General features: G+C 46.5%; 1 long non-coding RNA gene across 5 annotated transcripts in view; it reads left to right on the top strand.

The window, feature by feature from the left end:
• The window catches only part of LOC149336373 (uncharacterized), a 103,951-nt gene that overhangs the window by 25,638 nt on the left and 53,649 nt on the right, over nucleotides 1–24,664 (top strand). For 2 of the 5 annotated variants that reach the window (XR_016284259.1, XR_016284258.1), the window contains exons 1-4: nucleotides 1,121–1,211; nucleotides 1,871–1,908; nucleotides 3,710–3,893; nucleotides 23,268–23,411. This is a non-coding gene — a long non-coding RNA (uncharacterized LOC149336373). Of the gene's footprint in view, nucleotides 1–1,120; nucleotides 1,212–1,870; nucleotides 1,909–3,709; nucleotides 3,894–23,267; nucleotides 23,412–24,664 lie in introns of those variants that run through there. The other 3 variants (XR_016284262.1, XR_016284260.1, XR_016284261.1) reach the window with 3 other exon arrangements.

Raw genomic sequence — 24,664 nt, forward strand, 5'->3', positions numbered from 1 at the left:
AAAGGTGCAGTTACGCTGGGATTGACGTCATGGCTGTCTCAGTTCTCACAAAATGCGCTGGGAGCACCACGATAACGGTGGAGACGTTCGGCCGTCCACACCCTGCCTGTGCGGCGGCGGAGGAGGAGACGCGTGTAGTGAATACGGTGCTGTCTTAGGTTGCTTAGAGACATGTACTGTGGTGTCCATTCCTTTTGGTTGTACACCAAGATATGAGAGACAGGCATCCCCCTTCCTTAACGCCAATTTTCATTTGATTTCATTTGCCTTAAGGCCCATACGGCGCGGTTCGGGTATCCACCGAGATATGAGAGAGACAGGCCTAGTTTCCTTCCCTTAAAACCAATTTTCTTTTCATTTTCCTTCCCTTACGCGACGGTTCGGGTGTCCGCCGAGATATGGGTTTTTCCTGGTGCTCTGTTTCTTTTATTTATTTTTTATTTAGGGTATTTCATTTCTTTCATTTCTTTTTTATTTTCGGTGCGGTACTTATTTTTATTCTTTTTTATTATTACGGAGTCGGTGGCCACCTGCGCTGCGCGTGACATCACTCCGTTTCGCGCATGCGCAGAATATGGCTTTTGCAGCCTGCCCGGTATTCGCAAAGCTCGACTCCAACCCTTGTAGTGAAGCTTTTCGCTTCGAAAATACTCCCGAAAGCAGGACTTCTTCGGGCAGCCGTCGCCTTATCTCAGTTGGTAGAGCGCAAGACGCGAAAATCCAAAATCGTGGGTTCGAATACCACCGGTGTCATGTGGTTGTTTTCCTTCTACTTACTTCAACGAGCGCCTCTTTACATTGCCTTGACAGCTCATATCAGCTGAGTGCGTATGTTGCATATGGTATTTAGTAAACTATGCGACCGTGTTTGACTTCGTATGCTTTAAATTGCGGATGGTTCAGATTGCCTCTTGCACGTGGCACTGGTCGAATCAGCGGATTTTTGTTGCCAGATTTAGTGTTCTAATGTGCATATCATCAAACCATGCTGCTGCAGGAGTTTCCTGTAATATATTTCATGTGTTTTCTAAAATTTTGTTCGTGTATAAGTATGCAACAATTCTCAACTCAGGGCTAGTTTATAGTACTCTTTTCGTAATATCCAGTGGAGCCGCCACATTGGGGTTCTTTGCACCTCAGTCTCATTATATAACCTGGTTTCTTTGATTCAGCTGCCACGTCGACTACCGGGCCAGCCCAGACCAGTGCCGGTACGTGCATGAACGATCACAGCTTGCGAAACCTACGCAAAGTGGAATAGTTTGTGCTAGATCATGCCATGCTCAACTCAATTATGAACGAGCCCAAAATCTGAGCGCTGGCAGAGAGCAGGCGTATTCTAATCATTTAATCCATGCTCGTACACAAGTGACACCTAATCTGTGTGGACGTTACCGTATAATAGGACTTGATGCTGTACCTTCTAAAGCCGATGAATAGAAATGCTTTTACAAGTTCATGGGTACTATGACGTCTGCACTGAGCTGCTCAGCGAGTAGTCTGGGCTTATGAAATACCACACTACAGTAAGAGCGCACTGACAACTAATAATGTTCATAGTGGGCCTTGCTGGTAACGTATATGTCTCTTCCAAAAAGGTGTTTTGTAAGTATGCAACAAATCTTTATTCAAGACTAGTTTACATAATACGCGTGTCACTAATATCCAGTGGTACTACCACAGTGGGGTTCTTTGCACCTTAGTCTCAATATATAACCTGCTTTCTTTGATTCTGCGGCATCCGGGTCGACATGCACTTCGCGGGCACCTGGCGGTACATGCATGAAATATTATATCTTCCGAAATCTCTGCGTAAAATACAATATTTTATATTGCTCTCTCATTATATAACATACTTTCTTTTATACAGCATCCAAGACCGCGGCCAGCGCAGGCAGACCCGTGGAGGTAAGTGCATGAATGATCACAGCTTGCGAAATCTACTTAAAATGATATATTTTATGCTAGATCATGCCGTGCTTCTTGCAATTAATAACAAGCCTGAAATGTGAGTGCTGGTAGAGGGAAGGCGTTTTCTAGATGTTTTATCCGTGTGCCTGTAGAAGTCTGCTTTGTGTTTACGTGACCGTACAATATGTCTTGACGCTGTAGCTTCTGAAGCCGATAAGTATAAATGCTGTTACAAGTTCATGGCTACTACGACACCTGCACTCAACTGGTCAGAAAGTCCGAGCTTTTGAGATTCACGACTACCGTAAGAGTAGACTGAGTGTAGTCGTATGTTCAGTGTGGAAGTAGTGCTCGTGAGTATGATATCACGGGAATGCGCGACAAGAAAGCAGGTAGTATTTGCAGACAAAAATGCAGCTACAACGTCTTATCCAGGAACGTCCCCTCACCCTTGTGAAGCAGAACTGGAGCTTTTTTTTTCTTTTAAGCATCCCTCATAGGTTCCTGCGCAATTACTCTATCAGCGACTATTTAGTTTTGCTTTGAAGCTATTGCATATACTTTCAACAAAATTTAGACGTAGACGATATATTTTGCAGGCCGCGCAATACTTAGAAAATTTACAGCCTTCCTCCGTCGATAACGATAGCTCATGCACCCCGTGCATGTTCGTTCACACAGCAGCAAGTCTCTCCTAAGTAAGTTTATTTGGAGGTTAGTAGCATCCCATAGACTCCAAAAGCCCATTTCATGGACGGTCTGGCGAGATTTTTCAAGTCGATTTCCTTATTTCGATCTCGTGGGAAACGGAGGCACAGGTTCGGCACTTCGAACGGCGTTCCAGACGTCGAAGGAACTTTCCACTTTCTCGCCGCCTACTTCAGTTTTTGTGACACCTGAAGCGAATCTGGGATAAATATCGGTTTTACTTGAGTTTGAGCTCTTTGCCACGCTTTGTAGTAGTGCTTAAATCACTGTCTTCACAAACGCGCAAGAGAAGCCGATATAAATGTGACTGCACTGAGGTGTATTACAATATTATTGATTGCACTTGAAAATCGTTGAAGGCGCAATCGGCGCTCTGGGCCTACAGTCTGGTCTCCTGAAGATTTCCCCACAGTATTACAGCAAAGTTTTATCGCCCACGTATGCTGGCTTATCCCTTCCGGCTTCTCCTCTGCGAACGGGTGGCTGGAACTGCAACGAGAGAAAAGTGAGAACGACAAGGGCATAAAACCAAAGTTAGACGCGTTGCGATGACCTATGTGCATAAATTATAAATAGCAGTGGTAGGCGATGCGCGAAAGACTGTCTAGCGCTTTCAAACTGTTTTGATCGAACTTTTTCGCTTAGCCATTTTCCAGCGGCGCTTTCTGTAGCGCCGTCTAGCGACACTCCTGCTGGCAGTGGTCTGCCTGAAACAGGTACACAGTGTGCAACCGGTGTGTAAGATTAATAAAGATGTAGAGTTATCAGGTGATGCCTTTCAGTTTTCACCATGATCTTATCATCATGAGAGTTATCAGATCATCATCTTTCACCTACTTAGAAGGTTTCACATCCGTTAAAACAGAGGGCGCCGGCATCAGGCAACACTACTATATTTATCACTTCTCCTCAATTCATAGCTGTTAGACAGACCGAGTTCGTGCAAGCCAGCGAGAAGCATGCCCAAGCGCACCGCTGAGATAATTGGATTCTGCAACGTCGCTCTAGGCAATGAGGTGCCGAACGCTGCACACAGTGGACCCACGACCGGTTCTGCGTACTGCGACTTAGAAGCTTTCTGGGGTGGTAGGGGCATCATGAAGTCGCAGAGGTGTCCCATGCCCCGTCGTCGCAGCATCCGTGAGCTGATTCGTCTTCGATGGAAATCTTGGCGGCCTGTGGCCCGGAACGCAACCCAGGGTGACGTCCCCGTCGCCGCCGGAGCGTCTTCATCCGCGGCGCCTGACCAGCCAGGGCTTCGAACGGGAGACGAGGTATGGAACAGGCTGTGGCTGCTCTCGATAAACCTAGGTTAGGCAACTGCTGCTTGCGTTGGCTACGTTGTCTGTGCTCATAAGGACGAGAGGCCGGCTCAAAAGGCATTACGAACGCGCTGGAAGTAAGAAGTCTCCTATGGACAATACCGAGTTCGAGTGAGTGAGTAGAAACTTTATTGATTTATAAGATTTAGCCTGCGGTGGAGGTCTTCTTCAAGTCTTCTCTTCAAGCATTGAGGTTGCCTCCTTAGCCTTGGGTGGTCCCCTAGTCCAGGGCTCCACTGAGTCTGGCCACCTCGCTTGCGTGTGCTATGAGTGCCCTTTGGGCCTCTAGCTCGCAGCTGGTGAGCCGGCTCTCCCATTGCTCCGCACTTGGTGTGTCGTGTTTGTGGAACGATATGTTTCTGTCGCATTCCCATGTTATGTGGTATAGTGTTGGCCTCGCTTCGCACCAAGGGCATGTGGCGCGGTATTGTGTCGGGAACATCTTGCTTAGTATATATAAGTTGGGGAAGGAGCCTGTCTGTAGCTTCCGCCATTTTGCGGCTTCTTCCTTGCTTAGCTCTTTGTGTGGTGGGGGGTATTTGTATCTTAGCCCCCTGTATAAACTTAGTGTTTCAGAGTACCCAGCCCCTAGGCTAGTCCAGAGCTCCTCCGGGGCTTGTGACCCCCCAGCTCGGATAGTAAGCCCTCGAGCTAGTTCGTCCGCCCTTTCGTTGCCCCAGACCCCCGCGTGGCCTGGTATCCAAATTATGTTATGTTTCTCTCTCCTCCCCGAGGGTGTCCCCTCGCTGAGGATCCTGAGTGTCGTTTTGCCTACCCTTCCTTTTGTGTAGTTTCGACACGCTTCTTGTGAGTCTGTTAAAATATTCAAGGGTCTCCCCTTTCTATCCCCCTCCCTCATTGCTAGGGCTATCGCTATCTCCTCCGCCTCTGCTACATTTGATGCCCTGGCCGTGAGGCTCGTTATGTGTTCTCCCTGGTGGTTGACGACTACCGCCACCATTTTATGTCCTCGTTCACCATAGTACGGGGAAGCGTCGGTGTATACCGTGCTGTCCCTGTGCCCTATTGTTTTTTCATAGTATTGTGCTCTGGCTCTCCTCCTGCTGGCATGGAGGTTTGGGTCCATGTTGCGGGGGATGGGTTGTACGCTTATGTTTCTTCTTAGTGCGTCTGGTATGTTTGCCCTGTTGTTGTGATGGTTCTCCGTTTCCCGACCCAACCTAGTCAGAAGTGCTCGTCCGGTTCTTGTGTCGCTGAGTCTTTGAAGTTGTGCCTTTATTTGGCATTCACTCAGCTCTTCAAAAGTGTTGTTTAGCCCTAGTTGCATTAGCTTCTCGTTGGACGTGTTCCTTGGTAGATGTAAGGCTATCTTGTACGCTTTGCGAAGGATAGCTTCTGCTTGCTCTCTTTCAGCTTTGATGGTTACGTGGTATGGTAGTGAGTATGTTATTCGACTGACTATCAGGCTGTTCACCAGTCTGATTGTGTCTTCTTCCTTCATGCCATGCCTTTTGCTGGCTACTCTATTTATCATTCGGCCTACTTGCTCCGCCGCTTTGCGTAGCAGGCTGAGTGTGTGGCTGCATTTCCTGCTACCTTGCAGCCACATACCGAGTATTCTTATCATTCTTTGTTCCGGTATGTTCTGCCCTTCTAGTTTCACCTCGAGGTTAGCCTCTGTAGGGTGCCTTCCTACTCTGAGAAGTTCGGACTTTTCGGTGGAACACCTTAGTCCCCTCTTCTTCATGTATCCTTCAATGCAGGTGGCTGCCGCTTGTAGACTTTCTTCTTTGCTTCCTAGCGAGCCTTCGCTGGTCCATATGGTGATGTCATCCGCATACATTGCGTGTCTGATTCCTTGTATCTGGCTGAGCTCTTTGGCTAGGATGATCATTGATATGTTGAAGAGCACTGGTGATATCACTGAGCCCTGTGGAGTTCCCCTGCATGGTGTTTGAAAGACCTCGCTTCGTAGGTCTCCCAAACCCACCGTTGGAGTTGTTTGTGAGGAAGCTTCTCACGTAGTCGTGTGTTTTCTTGCCGCAGTTGGTGGCGTTGATGCCTTCCATGATTGCTTCGTGGGATACGTTGTCGAAGGCCCCTTTGATGTCCACGGCCATGACTACGTTTTCCCCTTTGCTTGGCATTGTTTCTAGTACTTCTTCTTTGAGCTGAAGCAGCACGTCTTGGGTCGATAGATGTTCCCTGAAGCCGAACATGGTGTTGGGGTACCATCCTCCGTCTTCTATGTGTCTTTGTATTCTTTTAGTGATGATTCTTTCGAAAAGCTTGCCCAGACACGATGTTAGCGAGATAGGTCTGAGATTTTCTATCTGCAGTTTTTTGCCTGGTTTGGGTATCATAACGACTTCCGCGTGTTTCCACTCTTTTGGAACCGTTCCCTCTTCTCAGAGTTTGTTTAAGTATTTTGTGAGCTGTTCTACCGCTTCATCGCTGAGATTTCTTATCAACGAGTTCTGGATCTTGTCTGCCCCCGCTGCCGTGTTCTTTGTCGTTGCCCTTATGGCTTGAATAACTTCTTCTCTTGTTATCGGTTTGTCCATGTCCTGGTTTTCTTTCCCTTGGTATTCTCCTTGGTAGGCTTTCACCTGTTCTTTTCCGTAGCATTTCTCTTTTACTGCTTGGATTAGCTGCTCCTCCGTCCCTTCGTATTGGTGGATCAGTCTTTGTATCGATTTGTTACTTTCTGCTTTGTTCTTCGATGGGTCCATGAGCTTCCTTAGTATTTGCCACGTTCTGGCCGTGCCTAGGGTGCCATTCAGTGTTGTGCTGAATTGTTGCCATCCCTGTCTAGCCAGTTGTGTTGCGTATTCTTCCGCTCGCTGGGTGATTTCTGCTATCTTCTTTTTTAGTTTCCTGTTAAGCTTCTGTTTCTTCCGACGTTTGGTCAGGCTTTTCCTTGCCTCCCATAGGCCGAGGAGTCGTTTGTCTACCTCTGGTGCCTGTTCTGTATGGTTAACTTCTTTGGTATATGTATCTCTTATTTGTTTAAGTTGTTGGCTCCATTCTTCTAAAGACGTGATGTCGCCTTTGATGCTTTTGCAGTGGGTGCGGAAAGCGTCCCAGTCTGTCAGTCTTGCCTTGCCTATTTTCCTTCTGATGCTTTCGGCTTCAATGGCCACTCTGATTATAAAGTGGTCGCTGCCTAGGTTCTCCTGTGTGTTTTCCCACTCTGCTTGTTTAGCTCCTCTGACAAAGGTTAGGTCGGGACAAGTGTCTACGCTTACGCTGTTGCCTTGCCTTGTGGGTTGGCTCTCATCCGTAAGTAGCTCGCAGCCTGTGTTTTCTGCTGCTGTACATATGCTCCGCCCTTTTATGTCCTCTTTTTTTCTGCCCCATTGCGGGATTTTCGCGTTGAAGTCTCCTGCTATAACTAGGGTGTTCTGCCCTGCAAGTTTCTTTGCCTCCGCGAAAAGCTTGATGAAGTCTCCCCTGTTTTTAGGTGGGCTATATATGTTTATAACAAAGGTGCTTTTTGCTTTGCTTTTCCTTTTGGGAATTATTTCAGTTATCACGTGTTCTAGCTGTGTGTCTGCTATTTCCCCATGATTTATTGCTGTTATTTTGTCGCTAATGAGTGTTGCTGTTTTCCCTTTTTCCTGGCATGAGTAGCCTCTTAGGGTTGGGGTACAGTTTGTTTCTTGTAATAAGATTAGGTCTGGTGGGGTTAACCTAGTGCTAATGAATTGCTGCAGGAGCCCCTGCTTGCGCCTGTAGCCCCTGCAGTTCCATTGCCAAATCTCTAGTTGTTGTCCTCCTGCCATGTTGCTGTGTTGCAGCTACTATTGTTCCCTTGGGTTTCTGTACCGAACCTCCGCTCATTAAAGAGGCGGTCTCTGGCGTCGTTTAGTGTTCTCTGTGTTGTTTCATTTTTAACGTAATTACGGAAGCTCTGGTCTTGCAAAGCTATCTTCTGGCTTAGTTGTTGCATTTGTTGCTGCATTTGTTGTTGCATTTGCAGCATGAGTGTTTTTAGGTCTTCCCCTGCCGTGTTTGTCTCCCCCATGTTTTGTGGGTTCTCTATAGTTCGAGAAATCTTCTCTGTATGCACTGCCGAGCCTGTACGCATGCAATGCAGCCAAGCCTCCGTTTCTAACCGCATGAAATTCCTGGTTACACAACGTGCCGTAGTGTGCAGAACGCGGCAGGACCCCGCCTGTCCCAAAATCTCTTACTTAATGTCATGAGCGATTAATCAGGACACCGTATATAGAGGGCTCCGAAGTCTCGCATTCTGTCTGAGCGCAAGATTTTCCAACGCTATATTCAGATGTACGCTTCTCATTTGTCCCCGTCATTTGCTCATTTGGCCTCGTCAATTCCGTCGCGAAAGAATGCGAAGACAGTTTGTCTCGACGAATAGGGTTTCTGAGCAGAAGTCGTCATAACCGACTGGTCCAAGTCAAACGGGTGGACGCTCATTATCTGCTTCATGCGCCTTTTCTTCGCCCATGAAAGTAAATATTTGTTTTTATGGCGAAAGCCTTTAATGCCCCCTACAAGTTGTGTTAGCAAGTGTTTCCGCGTTTCGGCGTCGCTACTTAAAAAAAAAAAAGCCTGTGTTGCGGCTGGGAATGGAACAAGTGCCTTTGGTGTTTGAAGAGGTAACGCTACCACTCCGCTATCTAGTGAATGCATGGGTTTCGTAAATAAAATAAACGAAATTAGAAAAGAAAAAAGACAAGAGAGAAAAATAAAAAAATATATAGGCAGAGGGTAAAATTGGTAAATTGGTTTTAGAGCGCAGCTCTCTGGCGCCTGTTCCTGCGTTTCGCGGTGTCGGCGTCGCCGTCGCCTCTGTCCGTTGTAACCAGCGGTGGAAGACTTTGTCGCGCCTTAAGCTGCGAAACCAACGGAGTTGGAGCTTGAAAAGCAGAGGGTAAAATTGGTAAATTGGTTTTAGAGCGCAGCTCTTTGGCGCCCGTTTCTACGTTTCACGGTGTCGCCGTCGCCGCTGTCCGTTGTAACCAGCAGTGGACACCTTACTCGCGCTTTAAGCTGGGAAACCAATGAAACGGAACCTTGGACAGCAAAGGAAAGACGCATAACTGCCTTCTTGGAACAGTGGACACCTCGATCGTTTTTAAGCTACGGGGCGGTAGTGACAGATGTGCGCTGAAAGCGTTGGCATTGTCAACGTTGTGCCATTTTTTAGGAAAGGAAGTGCGCATGACTGGCTGCCTGGGTTAGTGGTCGCCTGAATCACGCTTATAGGTACGTGAGGTGAAGAGGGAGAGATGTGGGCCGCATGCTTTGCCAACGTTGTGTCAGACAAGCGGCGCTGAAGCCATAGGCCGTCGGCGTTCATTGTGTTCATTGGCGTTGGCCTAGACAACGTTTTACACTCCGATCATTTTGAGGAAAGGAAGTGCGCATAAGTGGCTACGACAACCTATTTTTTACCCGCTAAATCTTTTAATGGCATCGGTAGCTCGCCTCACTGGTTAAAGTACCAGCGGTATACGTTACCAGATTCTTTGCAACGGCGGCATGTCCGGAGGCCGGGTTCTTATCACCTTCCGCTATGCCACAGTTCTGTCCGCTGCCTTTGTGAGTTAGTCCTCAGCCGTTGGGGTTTGAGGGCCGAGGGTTAATTGGTTTGCTATGCAGGAGGTTGTAGCTAAGTACCACACCGGGGTGGGCAAATCCTGGTGCGTTGTTGTGAGGATCCGAGAGAGTGCTTTGTCGGTTCTGGTCACCGAGATCAGGCCGTGCCCCAGGCATGACGCTTATGTCTGGGACACGGATGCCAACTGCGCAGTCCGTTTACAAACATCTGGAAATGATGCGCCACAGGCAGGGGACGGCGCCCACGGAAGTGCAGACGAATCACCCAATCATTCTCCTGCCTCTGCTCAAGTAATCAACCCTTCTTTGCCGTCAGTTCATAAGCCTTGTCATGATACCGCATTACTTTCCTCTATACAAATACCAGAAGTATCCCCTCTAAAGCTGTTCCCATTTCCTCGCTCATCGATTCATGCTCTGCATCCTTAATCGCGTTCACGGAAACATTGCTTACGGACAATGTTCCCGACGACAGCATTTTTGTTGCCGAGGCGACGTTTAACATATTTCGCGGCGACAGGTCAAATCGGAGAGGCGGTGGTGTCCTGTCGGCAATAAAAAAAGAATTATCATGTGTACCCATCATAATTTCTACGTTTCTTGAAAGTGTATGGGTGTTGTTAAACGGTAGCAGTACTGACATACTTATTGCTGTTTTTTAACGCCCCCCTGATATGGGCAGTGCTTTTGTCGAAGAGTTTTATCGCATTTTGAGTGAAGTGTCTAACCGATTTCCAAATTGTGTGTTATTAATATTTGGGGATTTTAATTATCCACGGCCGCCGCGGTGGCTCAGCGGTTACGGTGCTCGGCTGCTGACCCAAAAGACGCGGGTTCGATCCCGGCCGCGGCGGCTAGAATTTCTTTGGTGGAGAAATTCTAGAGGCCCGTGTACTGTGCGATGTCAGTGCACGTTAAAGAACCCCAGGTGGTCGAAATTTCCGGAGCCCTCCACTACGGCGTCTCTCATAGCCTTAGTCGCTTTGGGACGTTAAACACCATAAACCATAAACCATAATTATCCACGCATCAATTGGGCAACGCTATCTGTCACGAAGAGTGAAAGAGAATCGAATGCATTTTTTCAGTCATGTTTAGATTTTCCAATATCCCTACTTATCATGCAACCCACACGGCGCACTGCCACATGCTCCACTATTCTTGACCTAATCCTTACTAGTATCCCTGACATCTGCGCCAACATTAGTCACCTAGATGGGCTCTCCGATCATGACGTCATTACTGGGAACATTGTTTGTCGGCATAACAGTAGGAAGATCATTGAAAAAAAATTAAATGCTATAGCAGAGCTAACTTTGATGGAATGAATGCACAATTATCTCTTTTTGCAGACCAGTTTCTTAATGACTTCTTGTCCCGTACATTTGAAGAAAACTGGGTCGCGTTCAAAAATATGTTTACTGACGTCGTTAGCAAGTATATACCGTCCATAACAATTAGGAGTAGGAGCTCTACGCCATGGTTTAACAAGCAACTTCGGCGTCGAAACAACAAAAAAAAAGCGATTGTACAGGCAAGCCCAGAAATCCGGTCTTTCATCATCGTGGCTTATATACAAACAGTGCGACAAAGAATACCGAGAGTTACTTAAATCCAGTCGTCATCACTTTTTTAACCACGACCTATCATCTATGCTGACTAACAATCCTCGCAAATTTTGGCAAGTAATAAATCCAAGCAATCATCCAGATGTAACACTTACCGATACCACAGGCGCCTCTATTCCCGAGTCAAACTGTGCACAAATATTAAACAATGCATTCTCGTCAGTGTTCACCCACGAGGACGTCACTTCATGCCCAAACATAGGTACACTTTCCGATATCATCATGCCACAGATAAATATTAGCGAGTCCGGTATCATATCACTACTTAATAATCGTAAGGTATCATCTGCATCTGACCACGTTAGGTTCAACAACAAGTTGCTTAAAAGTACATCGCAAAGCATTTCGGGAATCTTGTGCGCTCTTTTTTCACAGTCATTGTCATCCGGCCAAATTCCAAATGATTGGCGTACAGCCAAGGTTATACCAATTTTTAAATCTGGCGATCGCTCATCACCGCTTAACTACCGGCCTATTTCGTTAACTAGTACCGTTTGCAAACTACTGGAACATATCATACATTCTCAAATCATAAAATACTTAGAAGAACATAACATAATCTTCAAATACCAGCACGGCTTTCGCAAGAGATATTCATGCGATGGGCAACTTGCAGGGTTTACTAATGACTTGGTTTCATGTATTAACGATAGCAACCAAGTCGACGCGATATTCTTAGATTTTTCCAAAGCTTTTCACCGCGTTCCTCACCACAGGCTACTGCTGAAAATAAAGCATTTTAACATTGGCGCACAAGTCATTGCATGGATAAAAGATTTCTTGTCATTTCGAACTCAATTCACAAATATTAATCATCACAACTCCCCTTTTATTCCTGTCACGTCCGGCGTTCCACAAGGGAGCGTGCTTGGCCCTTTGCTTTTTCTAATCTATAATAATGACTTGCCTAACTGCATGTCGTCCAGAGTAAGACTGTTCGCCGATGATTGCTTAATTTACCGTACCATTTCTACTGACACTGACCATCAAGCATTGCAGTCAGACCTCAACGCAATAAACAGATGGTTTTGAGACTGGCAAATGACCCTAAATCATACTAAAACTAAGTGCATGTCATTTACACACTCCTCTTCCCGTATTCCAACTTCATACTTTATAGGTAACAACGTTGTCGAACTTACTACCACGTACAAATACTAAGTCAACTTGCAATCGGGATCTAACATGGCATCATCACATCAACGTTACTCTTGCATCTGCTAACCGTACTTTCGGAATCATGAAACACAGACTACAGCAAGCGCCTTCACATGTAAAGAAACTCGCGTACATCACGTTAATCAGGCCTAAAATTGAATATGCATGTGCCATCTGGGACCCGAGCCAAGACTACATTATACGTAACATTGAATCCCTGCAAAGCCGTGCTGCTCGCTTCATTTTTTCAGATTATTCTCCGTACTCCAGTGTTTCATCTTTAAAAATTCGTGCCGAACTCCATCCGCTATCACTACGACGGAAACACGCCCGCTTATCTCTCTTTCACAAACTTTATCATCATGATCGTTTGCGCGACGACTTCTTTCAGTCACCGCCTGTCATTTTTCCTCGCCGTGATCATCCCTGCAAAGTCAAACGCCCAGCATGCCAGTCGGCCCATTACGCACAATCATTCATCCCCAAAACCATAGCTGACTGGAATAACCTACCATCAGATATTGCCACTGAAGTTAACACTGATCAATTTCATCAAATGCTGTAGACTCATATCAGAATTTGACGTCTCTGTGCGTTTTTGTGGTTAGCTGTATTTTATGACTAATTTAATACCTGTGCATCTTGTTCGATATCGTATTGTAGTTTTTTCTTTTTGTGTTATCCTTGAACCCCCGGTGTCTCAATTTTCACACTTTTATCTTATCTTTATTCGAACTTTAATCCACTTCTAATATTGGTGTTTGCGTATTTTATGGTTTTCTTGCTATGTTTGCTGAAATTGTTTATTCTTACTATTTTGTTTCTCGCATATTCTTATTAGTGTGTTTCGTGTGCCCTCCCTCCCTATGTAATACCCTCTTGCAGAGGGCCTTTAGGGTATTTGAATAAAATAAAAATAAAATAAAATCTTTATGTAAGTTATACGACAAATGGAGTTTTTGTTAAACCCTTGTGGGGAATCGCATGGCACTGAGATTCGAAACAGAGTGCTCTTGCCTCTACCTCTACGCCACCGCTGCACCTTTTCATCACTTAACATTAAAAATCCAAAAGAAAACTAGCAAGAACCAAACAGCGGAATCCAAAGAGATTTGCAAAGTGCACTTAGCAATGTTTTCGTTTAGAAGTTTTAAAAGGCAGTCATTGACCATTTGGTTTTGCGCAATGCATTTAGCAGCGGATCATCTTACACTGTACAGAGAACGTTAACATCCGGGAAAAGACCAATACGAGTGGGCTACTTTTCTATGGCGACGTTTCAAGGCGTTGCCTGCAATTTTTCCATAAAGCCGTATTGAACACGTGTGAAAAGTTGCTTTTCTTCAAGATTTTATATTAGTGTACGAGTACTACAGATGTGCGAGTCAGCAAAGTCAAGAAGGGCCGCTATATAAGAGCATTCAGGCTGCAGCATAGTTATATCCTTTCTTGAACGAGAACCCTTCGTTCTCTCCTAGCACAGAAATATGCATCAGTCTTTGGGTTGTTTCTATTTAAGACAAAGCCTTTTTCCTGAGCAGTAAAAACGAAAATTTAGATACTCTTTGCCGCCGTTTATACAAGCACAGCATTGGACGTAGAGCTTACTTGAATATTACCGCTCACATCACTATGGAAAAACGTGTTAAGTGCTGAGTGCACGCGCCCTAAGTAGAGTCAGCTTGTCATCTCGAATGTTTCAAACGCCATGCTTTACCTGCGTTCAGAGCGTTCCTAACTATTTACAGCTGCAGTACAGGCCGATACCTTCCGATTGCCGATGTGGCCAAGCTTAAATTGTGAAAAGTAGCGCTAGCGCAACGGAAAATATCAGGAAAATGTCCAAGACATCAGTTGCCTTCCTTCCAAAGGAAGATGAGACGTGATGGGCGCGGAAGGTGGTACGTTACCGCTACTCAGGCCGACGTCAATCACGCTACACTTGAGCAAACAGCTGGGCGCATGCTGCACAGCCGTCGAAGCCGCTGGCTTGCTTGCGGGCGGTGGTTGTATGTCGTGATATGGCAAAAAGCAGACTTGTCTCAACTGATCGCACCGAAGATCTAAGGATATGTGTCAGAGACCCGAGGTCTAATTATCTTGCCTTCGCTTCTTTCCTTCCAGCATGCCTGGGCCGCCGCACCTCTCATCGTGCAACGACCCCTGACTGGACTGTACCCTGGCTTCTTACCCTGCTTCAATAACCACAGACTTTGACCTGTATCCTTCAATCAACATGAGTGACAAAGACACAAGTACGTTAGATTCAACACATTCTTTCTATTACCGCAGGTGCGAGCAGTAACGTGCACATGCTTCACAGGCGCAAGATATGCAAGGGCGAGGAATGTTAACGAGTTGGATTGTGCTGTCGCGGACGTAGTATGGACTATGCTTTGGTGCCCCATCTTTATCAATACGAAACCGGAAAAAGAAATTTCCTGAGTAACGTGTCAGGAGTGTTACCACCAAGACATTCTTTAAATATCGATTCAGGATCCAACATTCCGCGCCGCAGACGTGCGCATAATTTAACTTGCCGGGAACAGAGTGTTTCAATAACAAACTTCTGCAGCCGTTAGCTGCTGGGTATAGAGAAGTGCATTTAAAATTCCGTACCGTAAGCTCACACTACGTATGCAGCTTGGTTTACTTTAGCGGCTTTTTCTTGACAACCGCGAAGACACCTGATCAAATCAGGGTCGATGTTCCGTTGAGTAATTTTTTAACTGTACCAATTTCCTATCCGCATAGCTAGTTTTTAAAAGTCCTTGCCCATGGCAAATACAAGGCGTGCTGCCTCTCTGTGGTCTTTTTGTATTTTTCTGGTTTTTTTCTGGCGCCAATGGCGTATTGTGCCTTGACTCTCTTCTGTCGGGCCGCCGCGGTGACTCAGTCTTTGTGGCACGCGGCTGCTGACCCGAAAGTCGCGGGCTCGATCCCGGCCGCGGCGATCGAATTTCTATGAAGGCGAAAGTCTAGAGGCCTGTTTACTGTGCGATGTCAGTGCACGTTAAAGGATCCCAAGTGGTTGAAATTTCCAAAGCCCTTCACTACGGCGTCCCTCATAGCCTCAGTCGCTTTGGGACGTTAAACCCCCATAAACCTAACTCTTAGAGTCGGTCATGTAGCCACCTCCAATCTGTGCATTTATATAGCTGTTTTGGAGAGGACAGTCCACAAAATTTTTAAACACAATTTGCTTCCAATGAAAACCTGCATTGTAACTCGTTCTTTACTGCAAGCCTAGGGTCTTGTGTCCGGCGCTGTTCGAATGAGCGCCTCAGCTTCTAGGCTTTGAGCCTCTCCGTCGCGCCATCATTCCACGCTGTGTCCCTGGCATTTACATCAGCACCTTGCGCTGAACGCTGTCCTGTTAAAGACGTAGAGCCGATCGATATCATGCACAGCTCGCACATGCACCACTGGCCGACCGGCTCCGATGGCGACGATTGCCATGAGCACCGCAATGCGTTTGACACACCTGGTGAGCTTCGTGTAGAGCCGAGCCGAGAAGGTGCGCATTCGGATAAGCTGTCTTCGTTTGGGCATAACAGAATATAAAGTCATCAGTGTGAATCACAAATCCTCTCTGCACCATGCTTATAGCCATCAGTTCTGGCGAAATAATATGAGCATCTCTCTAGTACACGGAAAGTATTTATGGTACTGTACCAATCACGAGTGCCTAATGATATCCAACGTTTCTCGAAAGGGTACGGGCTTTCCTCGGGCTTTCCTCTTTGCTACCGTCTCTAGTACACACATCTTTATTTTAGGCCAGACGCGCTGCGACGCGGTCCATTTGGCCCGTTAATCCTGAATTTTCATCATTTCATCATTCGGTAGCATTCCGATACTACTGGGCACAGATTACTGCAGGTTACGCTAACTAGAGAACATTCAACGGTGACGTTAAGAGCAATAAGGTAGAGGGTAGGTACAGGACATGCTGCCCCAATGGGTCGCAATTTTCTATTAAAGAAAATGCGGCAATTTCTACATCAGAGATATTTTTTTTTTCAAGGTATTCTCCAGCGTGTTTAATGCATCTGTGTCAATTCTTCTCCCATTCTTTAATTTCCGAGGCCTCCGTTCCCCACAGTGAAACGTCCAAAGGATAGTTACTCGGCGGCTCGTAGCGCTCTCCCGTCAGGAGCCATAGCCAATGTAAGCGATGATTTTGAAGCAAGCCTTGCACGACCTGCGTACGTCCACACTTTGTTCTTCACATATACGGGTACTTTTTCCAGTGGGCTGGTGTAATAAACGAGTCTGATATCAAGATAAAATTTCAGTCCATCTCCTAATGCCTTCACCATGGCATTTTGATTTGCTTGTGGATTTGAGGCAAATAAAAAGCTGCTCGCTGCGGATGTTTTATATATGGGGGGCATGGGCGACGTTCGATTCTATATTTTCGACTCGTTTAGACTGGCTGAAAACCCTGCTCAATTAGCGATATAGAAGTGGCCTCGATCTCACTGCTATAGTGTTCAAAACTTCCATATTTCGGAATATGTCATCTTCGGAGAGAAACTATGCCCAGACTACACGCTAGAGGCAGTGTTCCCGAAAATCGCAGGTATTCTTGGCTGCGCTCTAGCTCCTATACTGCGATAGGGGGAGTCGCCACAGTAGATTTTACGCGCCAGTCATTCAAATCTACCCTCCATGTGTTATATGAAAATCACTAAATCCGGGATTCCATGCAACTAGTAACCGATGTAACCGCACCTCACGGCTCTTTCAGGTTTCCTGTGTTAGCCAGTGTTGAAGCTCCGTCTTATTAAATTCCGTATGCCAGTTGCAAAATTCTGAACTCTAGGCAGGCGTCCTGATGCCTAGCATTCATTATTAAACATCATTTTTGCCTCAGTCTTCAAAGTACAAGGCTGCCGTATTTATTGTATTGTGGAGTTTTTCCATCGTGCCAATGAAGAACCGTGTGCCTGCCAGTTGTGTGGTATGAAGCCTTTGTTGGGCGCTCCCACGGTATTTCATCAGCGCTTTAATGCAACATATTTTACTCCCTATGGAATATTGTAGTTGTCACAGCATATGTTTAAAGCACCACGTTTTTTATTACGGTGAAATAAAGAGTGCACGTCAAAATTCATTCAGAAGAATAGTACATAAAAGAGCTTAGTCATGTGCATGCTAAATTTATGCAAGTTCCGGCCGCTATTTTCAAATCGCCTTCGAGATACTTGGTATGGGTTTTATTGTAATGTTTTAACACGATAATTTAACCCGTTGCATAAAAAAGTGCTCTGTACAGGCATTTTCTATTAGGCTGTATCCGATCCACGGCTTTATGCTGACATGCTATCTTGAACATTTATAACACCTGCTGCGTGACCTTTCCATTCCACGCTGTTCACGCAGTACGGCTATGTCTCCTGGTGATTGTATTGCTTTTTTTATTTCAGTGCGATACGTACTTGCGTGCAGCCTGTTTGTTCGATTGCTACGAATTCCAATCTGCAGGTTACTACAGTGCAGATGTTTCACTGCCTGTAGCTGCTTTCTTGTGGTATCCTAACCTAAGAGAGATCGTTGTCAAGAGAGGACAGCTGAGCTTTCGGCTAGCAGAAAAATCTCGCACGATTCTCGACTACAACTCCTGCATCGCGGAATTGAACAAGACCTGCACTTTACTACTGATATCCGTTCTGCTGCCGTGTTCAATCGTTACAATAATTTTTTTTTCGCGAAGCTTGTCCCATAAGTTTGAGCGGGAATAATTGCCCCATAATTTGCATCCTCATATACCTCAGCAAGCTGTTTTTGGTATTACCTGGTTGGTCGGTCGGTCGGTCGGTCGGTCGGGTCGGGTCGGGTCGGGTCGGGTCGGGTCGGGTCGGGTCGGGGTCAGGTCGGGTCGGTCTATGCTGGGCTGGGCTGGTTGCAGCCACCTTCCGGTGCGTGCATTAACTATTCCGAAATATCTGCGTAAAATGCAATAGTTTATGCTAGATCATGCCGTCCTTGCAATTAATAACGAGCGTGAAATGTGAGCGCTGGCAGAGGGAATGCGTATTCTAGATGTTTCATCCGTGTGCCTATAGAAGTGTGTTTTGTGTTTGATGTGACCGTACAATAGGACTTGACGCTGTAACTTCAAAAGCCGATAAGTATAAATGCTTTGATAGGTTCATAGCTACTACAACACCTGGACTAAACAGGTCACAAAGTCCGAGCTTTTGAGATTCACCACTACTGTAAGAGTGGACTAAGGGTAGTCGTATGTTTTGGTGGGCAAGTAGTGCCCGTGAGTAAGATATCACAGGCATGCGGAGCAAGAAAGGAGCTAGTATTTGCAGACAACAATGCAGCTACAACGTCTTTTCCAGGAACGTCCCCTCACTCTTGTGAAGCACAACTGTATTTTACCAGTTGTATTTTGTTTTTTATTTTTAAGCATACCTCCATAAGTTCTTGCGCAATTTCTCCATCAGCGAGCATTTAGTTGTGCTTTGCAGATCTTGCATGCACCTTCAGCCATATTCAGAAGTAGACGATATATTTTCCAGGCCGCGGAATACTTAGAAAAATGACATCCTTTCTCCGTCAATAACGATAGCTCATGCACCCCATTCATGACGTTATTAAGTGCACCCTAATTGCAAGAAACTTTCCGACCCGAGTCCAACAGATATGAGCACAATGTTCCGAGGTGTGCGGTTTTCTTCGCCCAAACGTTGGGTGCCAGTGTTCCATAACCACATTCCGCGAATATAAAGAAATTTTTTAGCTGTGCTTTTTCACTACTCATGCCTTATAGGAAATTCGCTGCTTTCTGAAGCAGCGGTTCGAGTAGTTTTCTTCTTCTGACCACATCTAACTTTCCTCGCTATTGCCTGTGATTATAATTCCATTGATAAATTATTAAAATTATTTGGAAAATATGATTTCATTTTAATGTTAGGTTCCAGAAGTCCGTATGAATATGTATAAAATTGAGTATTTCACAAACGGTTTAGTTTGCTTTATGAGGTTTAACGTCCTAAAGCGACTCTGGCTATGAGAGACGCAGAAGTGAAGGGCTCAAGAAATTTTGACCACATAGGCTCTTCGACGTTCACTGACATCGCACAGTACACAGGACCCAAGAATTTCGCCTGCATCGAAATTCAGCCACTGCGACCGAATAAAAACCGACATTTAGATAGCGCTTGGCGCTGTTCATTCAAACACAGCGTTGAACGTAGCAGTTGCTTGAATACTTCTGCTGACTTCACAATGAAAAAAAGTTAGGCGACGACAGAGCTGAGGGCCTATGCACTAATTAGAGTCAGCCTGCCATCCCAAATGTCTCAATCATAGCGCTGTACTTGCTGTCAGAGCATTCTTTGCTATTCGCAGCTGCATTCCATGCCGACCTCTTCTTATTGGCTATGCGGCCTGGCTCAAATTGTGAAAAGCAGCGCTAGCACATCGCAAGACGTGAAGAAAGTGATCATCTGTTGCTTTCCCACCAAAGGAAGATGGAGTGAGGGGGGTGAATTGTGGCACATTACCGCTACTCAGGCCGACGTCAATCATGCTGCGCCTGCGCAAACGCCTGGGCGCATGCTGCACAGCCGTCGCAGCCGGTGGCTTGCTTGAGGGCCGTGGGTGTAGTTCCTGATAGGGCAAACTGCAGATTTGTCTCTGCTGATCGCGCAGAAGATCTAAGGATGTGGATGACAGACCTGACATCTAATGATCTTGGCTTCGCTTGCTTCCTTCCAGCACACGTGGGCCGCTCGACATCTCTTCGAGCCCTGACTGGTCTGTTCCCTGGTGGAGCCTTACCTTTTCGTGACATCAACTGATTTGGACATAAACCCGACCACGACTTTGATTCAACATGACCGAACACGAAACCAGTACGTTGATTCAACACATTTCTTCTAATACCACTGCTGCGAGCAGTAACGTTCACATGCTTCACAGGCGCAAAATATACAAGAGCAAGAAATGTGAACGGGGTGGCTTGTGCTTTCGCGCACATAATATTGTCCCCTCCACCGGGAGGGGCAATGCCGCAACGCATTACTGGCGCCGCCTAGTATAGTCGAGCTCAGGAGGCTGGCGCGCGCTCTCATTGGGCCGCTGCGCTCGGGACTGCAGAGCCAGTTCAGCCATCTCTTTTCTTGCGTCTCCGCCGAATGTTCTGAGCAGCTTTTGCCCGCAATCTTGCCAGGTGGTGATGGTAGTCTCGTGGTTTTCGAACCACATCTTGGCGGCGTCTTCAAGTGAAAAATAAATGTTCCGCAACTTTCGCTCGTCGTCCCACGCATTACACGCAGCGACCCGGTCGTAGTTGGTTAACCAGTCCTCAACATCCTCAAATTTGTCGCCATGGAACTTCGTGGGCATACGCGGAGCATGGAAGAACAGCGGCTGGGCACTCACTGGAAGGTGAACGGGCTGGCTTGCCTCTGTAGTCGTCATGGTTCGTGGTAAGGAAAGAAGGGGACCACACTGGGGGCTAAGCCTCTCAAGCGGCGGCTGGCATTGTGCACACGTGTGTCCACGGTGTGTAGCGGGGCTTCGGAGGCACCCAAAAGCTCTTCGGACATGGGATGTACCCAGCAAGCTCAACCAAAATGTCACAGAAGCAGGTAGGCAGGTTTATATTTGCCACAACGTCCAAGCGCCAGCGGAAACGGCCCGGCCGGCTAACCGACTAGCGAGCGAGCTCTCGGGCGAAGAAGAGCGCGCGCCAGCCTCCTGAGCTCGACTATACTAGGCGGCGCCAGTAATGCGTTGCGGCAATATGCTCTACGCTTTGGTGTCCCATCTCTCTATGCTGCAATGCAAAACAGAAAAAAAGAAAGGTTCGCAGCTTAGGTCCGGCAAACCAACTAAATTTCTTAGGTAATGCGTCAGAACAGTGATCAGCAAGACATTCTATAAAATATCCACAAATCAATATTCCGCACCGTAGTCGTGCGCATAATTTTACATAGGGGAGAAGTCTCTCAAGAACGAAATGGCCCAGCCGTTAGCTGCTCCATATAAAAAGAGAAGTGCATTTCAAATTTAGTACCGTAAGCTTGCACTACGTATGCCGCTCGGTTTACATCAGCGGGTAGCTGCTTTCTAGCGGTATCCTATGCTTAGGGAGATCGTTGTAAAGGGAGGACAGCTGGGCTTTCAGCAAGTAGAAAAATCTCGCGTGATTCTGGCCTACAAACTCCTGCATTGTAGGATTGCCCAAGACCTGCATTTTGTTACTGACGTTCCCTTTGCTTCAATCTGCCATCGTTATGCTTTTTCTTTCTTGTCACTTCTCTCCCGAAGAGCTTATGCGTAAGACGCCAAAGAGGTGGCGCTGAGAAATTTCCGATATGCCCCACCATCCCATTACGCAGCAAGGCAACAGCAGTTCTCAATTGGTAGCAAGGTGCTGGAAGTGGTAACGGTGCACATGTGCTTAGGACAGGTAGTGGCCGTTGGTGCGGATCATGAAAGAATTAGAATACGAATGTGGCGCAGCGCACGCGGCGGGTTAACTCGCATTATGAATAGCAGTTTACTAATATCCCTCTAGAGAAAAGTACACAACAGTTGTATTTTAGCAGGCAAGCGTGGCAGGGGGCGGCAGAAAGTTGGATGGGCTGAGGAGATTAAGAAATTTGCGGGAATGCGGTGGCCGCAACTGGCGAAGGACAGGGTTAATTGGGGAGATATGGGAGAGGCCTTTGGCCCCTGCGGTGGGCGTAGTCAGGTTGATGATGATGATGACGATGACGATGATGACTTATTGGTCATAAACGCATTGGTCACAAACGAATAGCGGGCTACAGAAAAAAATTGATAGCTGTAGCGTTAAGAGATCGGAAGCGGGCAGAGCGGGTGAGTGAACAAATGCGGGTGATTACGTTGTAGCTGAAATCAAGAGGTGGAAATGGGCTTAGGCAGTGTAGGTGATTCGAAGTCAATAAGCATTGATTCTTAAAAGCAAAAGAATGCATTCCAAGAGAAGGCAAGCCTAGCGGGGGTGAAAGTTATTTGGGTGGATACGGTGGCCACAGCTGGCAAAGGAAAGGATTAATTGCAGATACATGGAAGGTGCCTTTGCGCAGTAGTCGGGCTGATGACAATGATGGCGATATGATGATCACGCAGCCAAGGTTAACTGTATGCGTTAATTATTTAACTGCAATAGAAGTTCTTATCGATGCTACAGAGCCAAACAGGACGAATCAAGTGCGTTGGTAGACGGCTAACTGAATTAGTTCAATGAGAAAACTTCGAAGGCAGTGACCCTCTTTGAATCGATGATAGCTATTTAATCTACCACCGCACAGTTCATCATCTTTTTAGAGACGGCATAAAAGTTCGTTTACAGGAGCAGAATAAACCGCTAATGACACTCCCGAGGAGGTTACGAAACTTCCCTAGACAATCCGGGCGGTTCTTATCAAGCGCAGTCTTTTTTATTTTTTTTAGCAGCATGTGGTGATTGCTTACGCTCGCTAGCATTGCTTGTCAAGTTGGAAGAATATTAGTGCGCCTATTGTATGGTCAGGAAGCTGACTCCGCCATTTTGATCCAGAAATAATGGTCAGCTCACAACCACGCGATCGGTGAATTAGAAAAAGGGATCAGATGCTTCTAAAACAGCGCCTCTCACTACCTTTGGGAATGTCCTTCCCCAAAGGCAGTACCCCCCATCCCCAATCCCACTCATTCTTCCTAGGAGGCTGTTTACGGACCGCTCAGCCCACCGGCCACAAATGGCTGATGGATCGGGCTTTACGTGAAGCACAAGCCCGTGGACTCCTGGACCAGTAGGGGACCACAGTGGAAGATTTTTTTTTTGTGTTAATAAAGTTGTTTCCATCCATCCAACCACTGGCTTGCTTGAGGGCGGTGGTTTTAGGTCGTGAGAGGGCAAAAAGCAGACTTGTCTCTACTGATCGCACCGAAGATCTAAGGATATGGGTGACAGACCTGACTTCTAATTATCTTGCCTTCGTTTCTTTCCTTCCAGCATACCTGGGCCGCCGCACCTCTCATCGTGCAACGACCCCTGACATGACTGTACCCTGGCTTAGCCTTACCCTGCTTCAACAGCCACGGACTTTGACCTGTATCCTGACTTGAACTTCATTCAACATGAGTGACAAAGACACAAGTACGTTGGATTCTACACATTCTTTATAATACCGAAGGAGCGAGCAGTAACGTGCACATGCTTCACAGGCCCAAAATATGCAAGGCCGAGAAACGTTAACGAGTTGGATTGTGCTGTCGCGGACGTAGTATGGCCTACGATTTGGTGTCCCATCTTGATAAACACAAAGCCGGAAAATGAAATTTCATGCGTAGAGCGTCACAAGTGTGACTACCAAGACGATCTATAATTATCTATGCGCGATTTACATTCCGTGCCGCAGTCGTGCTCATAATTTAACTGGCCTGGAGCAGAAGTGTTTCGAGAACAAACTGCTGCAGCCGTTAGCTGCTGGATATAGAGAAGTGAATTTAAAATTCAGTACCGTAAGCTCACACTACGTGTGCGGCTTGGTTTACCTTAGCGGCTTTTCCTTGACAACCGCCAAGACACCTCACAAAAGCAGGGTCGATGTTCTGCTCAGTAATATTTTAACCGTACCAATTGCCAATCAGCATAGCTAGTTCCTAAAGTCCTTGCCCATGGTAAATACAAGGTGTGCTGCCACTGTGTGGTCTTTCTGTAATTTTCTGCTCTTCTCTGGCGCCAATGGCGTGTTGTGTCTTGACTCTTTTCTGTCGGGCCGCCGCTGTGGCTCAGTCTTTGTAGCACGCGGCTGCTGACGCGAAAGACGCGGCTTCTAACCTGGCCTCGGCGGTCGAATTTCGATGGAGGGGAAATTCTAGAGGCCTGTGTACTGTGCGATGTCAGTGCACTTTAAAGAACCCCAGGTGCTTGAAATTTCCAGACCCCTTCACTACGGCGTCCCTCTACGGCGTCCTTCTGTTTTTAATTTATATTAATGACATCGCTTCAGACATTAGCTCCTCCATACGTCTTTTCGCTGACGATTGTATTATTTATAGGGAAAGAGCTAATCCTAACGACGTTGTTGTCTTGCAAACAGATCTAGATAGGTTAAGTACTTGGTGCAGTGTTTGGCAGATGGAAATAAACACCGATAAAACCAAACAGATGACTTTTTCTGCACTCTCTAAAACACCAGTAAACAATTACAGTATAAATAATAGCGTCATTGCGCACTCATCAACTTTCAAATATTTAGGCGTTGTTCTTTCCCCGGACCTAAATTGGCATAGCCACCTAGAGTGTATCACTAGCAAGTGTTTGAAAAAATTAGGCCTGCTTAAACGTCGTTTATCTCTAGCTCACCCTGACACCAAACTGCTGGCCTACACATCTCTAGTTCGGGC

The sequence above is a fragment of the Amblyomma mixtum genome, chromosome 7 (assembly GCF_055824585.1).
Source record: "Amblyomma mixtum isolate Tamu chromosome 7, ASM5582458v1, whole genome shotgun sequence".
NCBI lineage: Eukaryota > Metazoa > Arthropoda > Arachnida > Ixodida > Ixodidae > Amblyomma > Amblyomma mixtum.